Source organism: Echinops telfairi, unplaced genomic scaffold (genome assembly GCF_000313985.2).
Source record: "Echinops telfairi isolate 266 unplaced genomic scaffold, ASM31398v2 ScPeMD7_7;HRSCAF=31, whole genome shotgun sequence".
Taxonomy (NCBI): domain Eukaryota; kingdom Metazoa; phylum Chordata; class Mammalia; order Afrosoricida; family Tenrecidae; genus Echinops; species Echinops telfairi.
This window is the reverse complement of record NW_022103904.1, coordinates 25,324,087-25,333,518: the sequence shown is the minus strand read 5'-3', so window position 1 is coordinate 25,333,518 and position 9,432 is coordinate 25,324,087. Positions and strand designations below refer to the sequence as shown.

The following is a 9,432-nucleotide window of genomic DNA, read 5'->3' as shown; positions in this document are numbered from 1 at the left end:
GGTCTCTGCCCTCTGAACCCCTCGGTGGCCAACAGGCTCAGATTTTGCACACGCACAAAAAAGATCAAGTCAGATAAGAACTAAGGGGTCCATTGGGTCTGGTAATTAGGGGTCACTGGTAACCTTAATGGTTCCTGGTGGACCTGGGTGGCTTGGCTACAGGAGAAGGCAGACCTGGTGGTCTGCTCCCATCAGGACGGCACCCAGGAAAACCCTAGGGAGTGCTCTGCTCTGTGGCACGTGCAGTGGTCTCTACCCCGGGGCTGCACGTGGCCATTCGGGGCTCCTCGACTCTGTCCCGGCCATAGCGAGGCTCGGCACAGCAGGACGGAACACTGCCCTCCCTGCCCATCTGCACAGTTGTGCTTACATTTGAGCCCATGGTTGCAGCCGCTGTGCCAAGCCATCTGATTGAGGGCCTTCATCTTTCTCGCGGCCCCTCCACGTGACCAAGCGTGATGTCCTTCCCGAGGGACTGGTCACTCTGACAACGCGTTCAAAGTATGTGAGGCAAAGCCTTGCCACCCCTGCCTCTAAGCACTCTGGCTGTACTTCTTCCAAGCTGGCGTGGAGAACCTTTTTTCTGCCAAGGGCCATTAGGATAGTTATAACATCATTCGTGGTCCACACTAGCCAAACATTTCATTAACTCCCCCTCATGTAATGCGTGCAAGTCTTTCTCTCAGCTGCTTTGGATGAGTTCATGGGCCTCCCATGGCCCGAGGGCCAGATGTTCCCCACCTCTGCTCGACAGCAACAGACTTTTGGTTTGTTTGTGGAGGGTTTTGGGGCATGGGGCATCCCGGGGTAACCTTCGTGAGCGCGCTTTTTAGGGAAGGGGCTGGGAAGTAAGTGAGTGGAGACTTGGGTGGGATGGCTGAGAGGGGACAGGTGGGACAAGGGAAGCAAGAGAGATCTGATGAGAACATGGCTCCTTCAAAGAGGTGGGGACAAGGGAGCAGAGTGCTGAGGTCTTTCTGGGTGCAGGGACGGACAGGAAGTCCGGTGGCATGTCCAGAGAACAGCATTGCCTGTGAGGCTTCCTCTAGTCCTCCGTGTTTGTGGCCAGGGGCTGGCAGCAGGGAAGGCAGGTCTTGGGCCTGGGGGATGGAGGGAATGGGAGTTTTCTGGAAATCAGCCTCCTGGTTTGGGGAGGGAGTAAGTTGTCTAACACCACGCCAGGGAGACCCTGGCTCAGCTCCCTGCAAGGAGAGGGGGCGGAGTCCTGCATCCAGGGCCAGACTGAATAAGAGGACGTGGTGGACACTTTAGATCAGCAGTTCTTGAGTGTGGGGCCAAGACCACAGGCCATGGCGTCTGGAAAGGCCCGATGCTCCAGCACCATCCCTGACCTGCTGACAAGTCCTCAGGCAGAGCTGCTGGCCCCGGGACCTCCCTTTGGGAAGACCTGGCCCAGAGGGGTGGGGCTTCCTCTTTCTTTGTGCTTGAGCAAGGGTCAGTACCTGCAGGACCACCTGCTCTAAGTTCCTGTCACACAGTGGTCAGGGCATGGGGGCTGCTCTCTCTGGGGCACAGGCTCTTCCTTGGAGGGGCTCCAAGCTACCCTAAAACTGGCAAAGGAACCTCCAACGCTGGTCCTCAAGACAAAGCCGGGGGCCATGGGAGGGCCTTGGCCACCTGCCGGGACTCAGCTGGGCCTGTTTCCCGGTGTGTGACTCGGGCAGGAGTCCCTGGGTAGTGTGAATGATTCGTGTGCTTGGCAGCTAACCGAAAGCCTGGGATGGAAGCCGCTTGAGCAGCTTCAGAACTTCCTGCTGATCTACGTTCGAGAAGTGGGCCCCTGGCTCTGGGGGGCACAGGCTTCCTCTGGCTCGGGGCTGCCATAAGCAGAGTTGGATCAATGGGCACCTTGCTGCTGTTGCTTGTCCTTGGGGGACGGGACAGGCCTGGGGCATGTCACAGCCTTCATGCACCCATCTGTGATGCGGAGGCCCCCCTCCCCCTCCCCCTCCCCTCCCTCCCTCGGTTGCTATGAGGACTGATGGATTGGGGCATGTTGGGTGCCTGGCACAGAGTGGGACCTCCCAAGTGCTAGCTTCCCGCGCCTCCCGCAGCATGTGAGCTGTCTGCCCCGCTCCTGCAGGCCCCACGGGGGTCCCTGACCTGGGAGGACAGGTGGGCTCTGGGGAGCTTTCTTTAGCCTTAAGTGCCCCCTCCTGGGAAACTAGGAGTCGATTTTTCTTCTCTTCCATTCACTTCCTGTCCTGAGGGTCAGCCGCTTCGCGGTGGCCCCAGGGGGGGCGGAGGGGAATGTGCCGCACAGGGCTGGCGGTGACCAGTTTTCCAGTCCATTGCCAAGTCTTTCTTTGCAGGCAATGAAAAGAAACCTTTCAACTGGCAGCTGGGCCCAGTAAGGCATCTGCATGCCCCTCCCCCAGGGACTCCTCTCCCCTCCAAGCCAAAAAACCAAACTCACTGCCATCAAGTCAGTGCCGGCTCATAGTGACCCCTGTGGGTTTCCGACACTGGGACTGTTTGTGTGTTTCCTTATGACAATTCGTTATCCAGGTGTATTAAGCATAATTGTACTTATGTTGCCATCAACATTTCCCAAACAGTTTCTTTTTCCTTGAGCCCCTGGTATCATATCCTCTTTTTAGAACTGTTTATGAGAGTCGAAAGCCCAGTCTTTCTCCCGACAAGCCACTGGTGGTTTCGAACCGCCAACCAGGCGGATCACAGCCCAATGCATAACCACTACACCCCCACAGTCACCTCTTAATCCCAAACACAGCTCTCCTGCCATAAAATCCCCCCCCCTCACAGGTTGGCGAGGCTTCTTGGTTGCTGCCTGGATCGAGTCTCAATTCTGCAGGTGGGTCCCGCTGCCCCAGTCCCTGTCTTCCCTGGCTTAGGGCTGCCTCTGCAGCGGTGCCAGGCTGCCCACAGTGCCTGGGATGATAAACGGGGCATGCCGTCTAGACAGTACGTGATCCCCACTGCGTTCTCTCCGAGGGAGAGCAGAATGATGTCACCGCAAGGGCGTGGGTGCGTCCAGCACAGACAGCGAGGAGTCACGAGGGAGGACAGGTTTCTCGAGCCATTCCTGGGTTCGCTGTCAGGCGACACCCCAACTACAGTGACGTGGGCGGGTGGCAGAGACATAGTGTGCAGCAAGTCCAGACACAAACCGCCGGGCGCTGCGGTTGTCTTTCTGGAAAAGGGAAACCCCCCAGAGAGTCTTGGTTATGGACTGAATTGTGTCCCCCAGAATAGGTATTGTGAATCTATGCCCGGGGCTGTCATCCCGTTAGGGAATGGGTTGTTTTTGTTGTGTGAATGAGACAAGATGAGTTTATGATGTTTCTTAAATCAATCTCTTTTGAGATATAAAAGAGAGTAAACTAATGAGCAGGGGAGACCCAAAGGGGTCGCGACCCACAGGTTGTGAACCGCTGACCTAGCGCCTAAACCTGGTTGCCCAGGCTCTCCTTAAGGAAACAACTCTTCCTCAACCCCACCCTCCTCTTTAGCTACTGGCTTTCTTCCTCTCACACAGCTACACTTTAAAAAGTGTTGTCGACACTAAATCCTCGTGCCTCAGGCCCTCCTTCGACAATGCTGCTCATCCAGGCCACCCGGGACCCCTGCACTGCTAAGGTCCCCGGGCCCACCTCATACGCAGGTGGGAGCTGCACGGTGCCCGGGAGACTGCAGAAGTATCGATGTGCTGGGCTGGTACTGGCGAAGGGCATTGAGGAAGCCATGGCCGGCCAGAAAGGACACACAGGACCGCCCAGCACAAAGGACAGCCAGACCCACATTAGGAGTGAGGATGGCGAGACCTCGTCCCAGGGACTGTGCACATGGTATGGAGAAGGAGTCCCACGTGGGAGATGGACTGTCCTGGTGCCTGCAGTCATGGACTCAGACCCACCTGTGAAGCTGGGGCAGCGCTGGGAAGAATTTCATCCTGTGGAGCACAGGGTTACTAAGAGTGGGGATCCACCCAGGGGCACCCACCACAGCAGGATCAAGGTTTGTCTCTGCCCTTACCTACCTCACCCCCTAGCGCCTCACCACCATCCATTCTTGAACCTTTGCCCCTCAGTGTCTGCCTCACCCCTCTCCTGGACAGCCTCTGTCCTCCCTGGCCACTTTCCCTGTCTCCTCCACAGGGCTGTCTCTACCTTCCTCTTCCCCCCGTCAGTGATGCTGACCGCATGGCTCTGTCCTTAGCCGGTGTTCTTCTTAGCCCGGGCAATCTCCCCCGTGACTTCGCCTGACTCTTGGCCTCAACTTGAACATCTGTGCGCGAGAGTCCCCAGCCCAAGCCCGACACAGGCCTCTCCCTTGAGCTTCAGCTCCTCTTATCCAACTGCTCCCTCAACATTGCACTTGGGTGTTCCACAGGCCACTCACACCCAAGTCCTCCCTCAACCTTTGCTCTGGCATTGAGAAATGTCCTCCCATGGTAGGAAGCCATAGGTACAAACGAGGAGTTCAGAAACAGAGAGAGAAGATGAATAAAATGTCCACAGTCTCAACACACAGAAGCAACTAGACTGACTTCCGGTCTTTTTCCCAACTTCCCGAGTTAACATTTTAGCTTCAGAATGCCCCCTGGTAATTACCAAGTCGGCATGACTTGTTATTTTAAAACCGCTTGGAACAGATAACACTTGAATTGAGCAAACTTCAACAGGACAGAATAGTATATGGTGAAGAGTAAGTCTTCCTTCCATCCCTGACCCCTCCAAGCCACCTCGTTCCTCCCCCAAGGCTCCAGACATTTGTCTGAGTTTCTGATGTTGTTCACGACACAAGGACACACACATTCTTCTTACTTAAAAAAAAAATCATTTTATTGAAGGCTCATACAACTCTTAGATGTATTTCCAATTCAACAACATCGACATGTATAATTCAGTGCCATCGATTATACACTTCACGATGTACAGCCATTATGGATATCCTTTTCCACATTGTCCCGCCACCATGAACATCAATTCAGTGCCCCAAAGCAAGAACATTTCCTCCTTCATTCATGGTCAAGTTTTTATTTTCACTTTTTCCAAGTAGTTTTCTTGATAGAATATTCACATTAATATAATTCACATATAATGTCATACATTTCTGTAGTTAAGTTGTTTTTAAAAAGAGTTGTATATACATTATCGCAATCAGTTCTAATGCTCCCTGTCCCTGATTTCATTATATTTTAATTTTATTTTTTCGAGAGTTGTATGAAGTGCCTTTTCAGATCTATTTGTGTCCCACGCCATTCTTATCTCTACAGGATTTATACCTAGTGGTGAGCATACTATTATCATATATTATCTCTATTTCCAACAGTTGAAAGAAGTACCATGTCCCTTTTCACAGTGTTTGCCCCTCTTATCGCCTACCAGCACTTATGAAAGTTCCAGCCTCTCCAGACCCCCACTAGCATTGGTTCTCTGATTACACTTTGCCCTTGTTGCTAGGGTGAGTGAGATCTCACTGCTGCTTTGATTTTTAGCTCTCTAATGGTTAACGATTGCACCTATTTGTTCATGAGTTTGTTGGTGACCTAAGTGCCCTTTTTAGTGGACTTTCTGTTTATGTCCCTTGCCCATTTAAAACAATTGGATTGGTTGTCCTTTTGGGACCCAGATGTTCAGGTTTTCTATAAAATGTAAAAGACCAGTCTCGTACTGGCTATGTGGCTGCCAGTGTTCCCTCAATGCGCAGGTTCTCAGAACTCCCCGAGGAGTCTTGGTGGCAGCGGCACTTCACTGGGGAGGGCCCTCCTCGTCGAGTTTCTCTTCTCTTCCGCTCCGTGCGTTTCGGTGCAGGGTCTGTCTGCTGGTGCGATGGCCTTGCTGCTCTGGTCAGTGCCAGGATCCTGTCTGTGCACCACAGAGTGAGACTCTGCCTGGTGCCGGGACACCCTCGCCCTTGGTACGTCTGGACCCGAGGTCGCAGCCACTGGGCCAATCCATCCAATTGATCCCTCTTTTTCTGCTGACTCTCTCTACGGCCAAGCCCGACACCCTTCCCCAGGAGCTTTCTCCCCTGCTAACATGTCTACAGGACGTGAGACCGAGCCTCCCCGCCCTTGCTTCTGAGACCCGTCCTGGATGCACTTCCTTCGAGGCAGCTTTATTCCATCTTCTGACAGAGCACGGCACTTTCAGTATTCCTTGCCAACACCGTCATCGAGTGCATCCGTTCTTCTGCAATCACTGTGTCGGCCCCCTTTGGGGGATGGTGGTGGTGGCGGTTATCCTCATAAGGTGAGGTTTTTAATGGAGGTCTTTGAGCCAGCATAAATTAGTTTTTGTTTATGGTGTGAAGGAAGAGATCTTGTTTCCCTTTTCTGCAAATGAATATCCGGTGTTAACCAGCACCAGGTGAGAGACTGTCTTTTCCTCCATTTAATGGATTTTGGCCCTTTATTGAAGATCACCTCTCCGTAGGTGGATGGATTTCCTCCTGGGTTTTCAGTTCTGTTGTGTTAGTCTGTATGTCTGTCCGTGTGCCAATCCCAAGCCATTGTAACTGCCATATCGACATAGTAGGTTTTGGAATGGGGAAGTGTGAGACTTCGGCTTTGCTGTTGTTCTTCAGTAGTGCTTGGTTTATCTGGGTCGCTTTACTCTCCAGATGAGGTAGTGACAGGATTTGCCTTCTCCTTAAAGACTGCTTAGGTAAATGCGCATCTGCATTGCATTATATCAGTAGATCACTTTGGGGGGTATGGACATTTTAACATGAGCATGGTATATTCTTCCATTCATATAAATCTTTGTGTTTCGTACAGTAGTGTTTTATAGTTTTCTTTGAATGAGTGTTTTGAATCCTAAGTATTTTCTCTTTCTGGTAACTGATAAATAGGATTGTTTTCTTTTGGGGAGATCTCTTGACGCCTTTGAATGGCGGTGCTGGCGGAAGGATCCTAAAAGCACCCTGGCCTGTCCAAAGGACAGACAAGTCTGTTTAGGAAGAAGTACGGCCAGAGGGCTCCTAGGAGGTCAGGATGGCGAGACTTGGTCTTATGTACTTCCCACATGTTGTCAGGAGAGACCAGTCCCTGGAGAAGGACATCATGCCTGGTGAAGCAGAGGGGCGGGGGACAAGAGGCAGGCCCCAAGGAAACGGATGGACGCTGGGGCTGCAGCCAGGGGCTCGACAATTGTGAGGAGGGCGCAGGACCAGCAGTGCTCTGTTCGGTTGTGCATAGGGCTGCTGCGGGTCAGAACCAGCTCAATGGCCCTTAACTGCACCATGTTGGTGTAAAGTGGCCCACCTGATTTATGTAGGCTGCTCGTGGACCCTGCTGCTTGGCTGAACCTTTCAGCTAGTCCCAGTGGCTTTCTTCAGGAGTCTCTGGGGGTGTTCTGTGTGTAGGATGACATCATCTGCAGATAGGTATGGTTTGAATGTTTTCCTTACTAATTTTGATACCTATGGTTCCCCTTTCTTGCTTTATTGCCGGCGACTAGGACTTCCAGTGAGAAGCCCTGGTGGCATAGTGGGTTATGTATCAGGCTGCTAATGGCAAGGTGAGCAGTGTGAACCCTCCAGCTGCACTGTGAGAGAAAGAGGAGGCTTTCCACAGGTGTGCAGGCTCAGAAACCCCGAGGGGCAGTCTTACTCCGTTCTACAGGGTCACGATGAGTCGGAATCCACTCAGTGGCAGTGAATTTGTGTTGGGGGAGGACTTCCAATAAGTGTTGAGTATGAGTGGTGACAGAAGCATCCTTGTCTGGTTTCTGCTTGCAGTCTCTCTCCAGTGAGAATCATGTTGGCTGGTAGTTTTTGCACATAATTCTTTGATTCTACTGAGGTCTTTCTCTTCTGTTTTGCTCAGAGTTTTTACCAGGAATAAGTATTGGGTTTTACCAGGTTCCTCTTCTGCATCAATCGGCATGAATATACAATTCTTTTCTTTGTTTTACGTACGCACTGGATTACTTTGACTGTCTTTCTCATGTTGAACCGCTTCCATGCTCCTGGGATGAATCCTGCTTGGTCACGGTGTGTTGTGCTGGTTGTTTTTTTTTTTATGCTGTTGAATTTGATTGGCTAGGATTTTGTTGAGGATTTTAGTATCTATGCTTAGAAGGGATATTGGTCTATAAATTTCTTCTTCAGTGCTGTCTTTGCCTAGCTTTAGGATCAGGGTATAGCTTGCTTTATAAAATGAGCTTGGGAATACGTCGTTCTTTTCTGTGGTATGGAATAGTTCAACACTTCTCTGAGTGTTTGGTAGAATTCACCAGTGAGGCTGTGTGGGATAGGACTGTTGTTGTTGTTGGAAGTTTTTTGTTGTTGTTTTTTTATCTTTTATTTCATAATCATAAACTTAACTCTGCTTTCCAGCTGGACTCGGGGGGCATAAGGAAAGTAGGAAACCCGAAGAACTGGAGTGAGAGCACAAGATTAAACGATACTGCAAGCACATTGGGAACAGAAGGGTGATTTCCCAAGCTACACAAGGAATGGTCTGGTGCTTAAGATAAAACATGAACATTCAGATCAAATTTAATTAGAGTTGCCCACAGTCAGCAATGGTGATCTTCTTGATGGTCTTGCCATTCCTGGAACCAAAACGCTCCATGGCTTCCACAATGTTCATGCCTTCTTTCACCTGACCGAAGACCACGTGCTTGCCATCCAACCATTCAGTCTTAGCGGTGCAGATAAAAAACTGGGAACCGTCCGTATTGGGCCCAGCATTTGCCATCGACAGGATGCCAGGACCTGTGTGCTTCAGGATGAAGTTCTTATCTTCAAATTTCTCTCCATAGATGGACTTGCCACCAGTGCCATTATGGCAAGTGAAGTCACCCCATGGCACATAAACCCTGGAATGATTCTGTGAAAGCAGGAACCTTTATAACCCAAACCTTTCTCCCCAGTGCTCAGAGCGCAGGAGTTTCCTGCTGTCTTTGGAACTTTGTCTGCAAACAGCTCGAAAGAGATGCGGCCGAGGGGCTCGCCATCGACGGCTATGTCGAAAAACACAGTCGGGTTGACCATGGCTGGACACAACAGGGACCAGACAAGACTACAAATTCAGGCGGCGGCCTCTGCAAGGCGCCCTGTTGTTGGAAGTTTTTTAGTAACTTGTTCGATTTCTCCTTTTGCTATGGGTTTGTTTGAAGTTTCTACTTAAGTCTGTGGTAGTTTAGGTACGTTATGTATTTCTAGGAATTTGTCCACTGTGTTTATAGTTCCTCATAGTATTTTTGTTTGTTGGGCTGTGTTGTGATGTCATCCATTCCATTTTTTTATTCACTAATGCTATTTGCATTTTTTCCTTTAAAAAATTAGCCAGTAGTTTGTCACTTTAAAAAAATAAACAGTGTTATTGGGATATAATCTCAATATCATACAATTTAACAGTTCAGTCATATCAAAAAAAGTTGTACCATCATTACCACAATCAAATTTAGAACATTTTCTTCTCTGTCTGATAGCAAG

General features: G+C 50.6%; 1 protein-coding gene and 1 pseudogene across 1 annotated transcript in view; one reads left to right on the top strand and one right to left on the bottom strand.

Moving 5' to 3' along the window:
- The window catches only part of SLC28A1 (solute carrier family 28 member 1), a 60,436-nt gene that overhangs the window by 25,864 nt on the left and 25,140 nt on the right, over window positions 1-9,432 (top strand). The window lies entirely within an intron of this gene.
- Window positions 8,464-9,029, bottom strand: LOC101650361 (annotated as a pseudogene).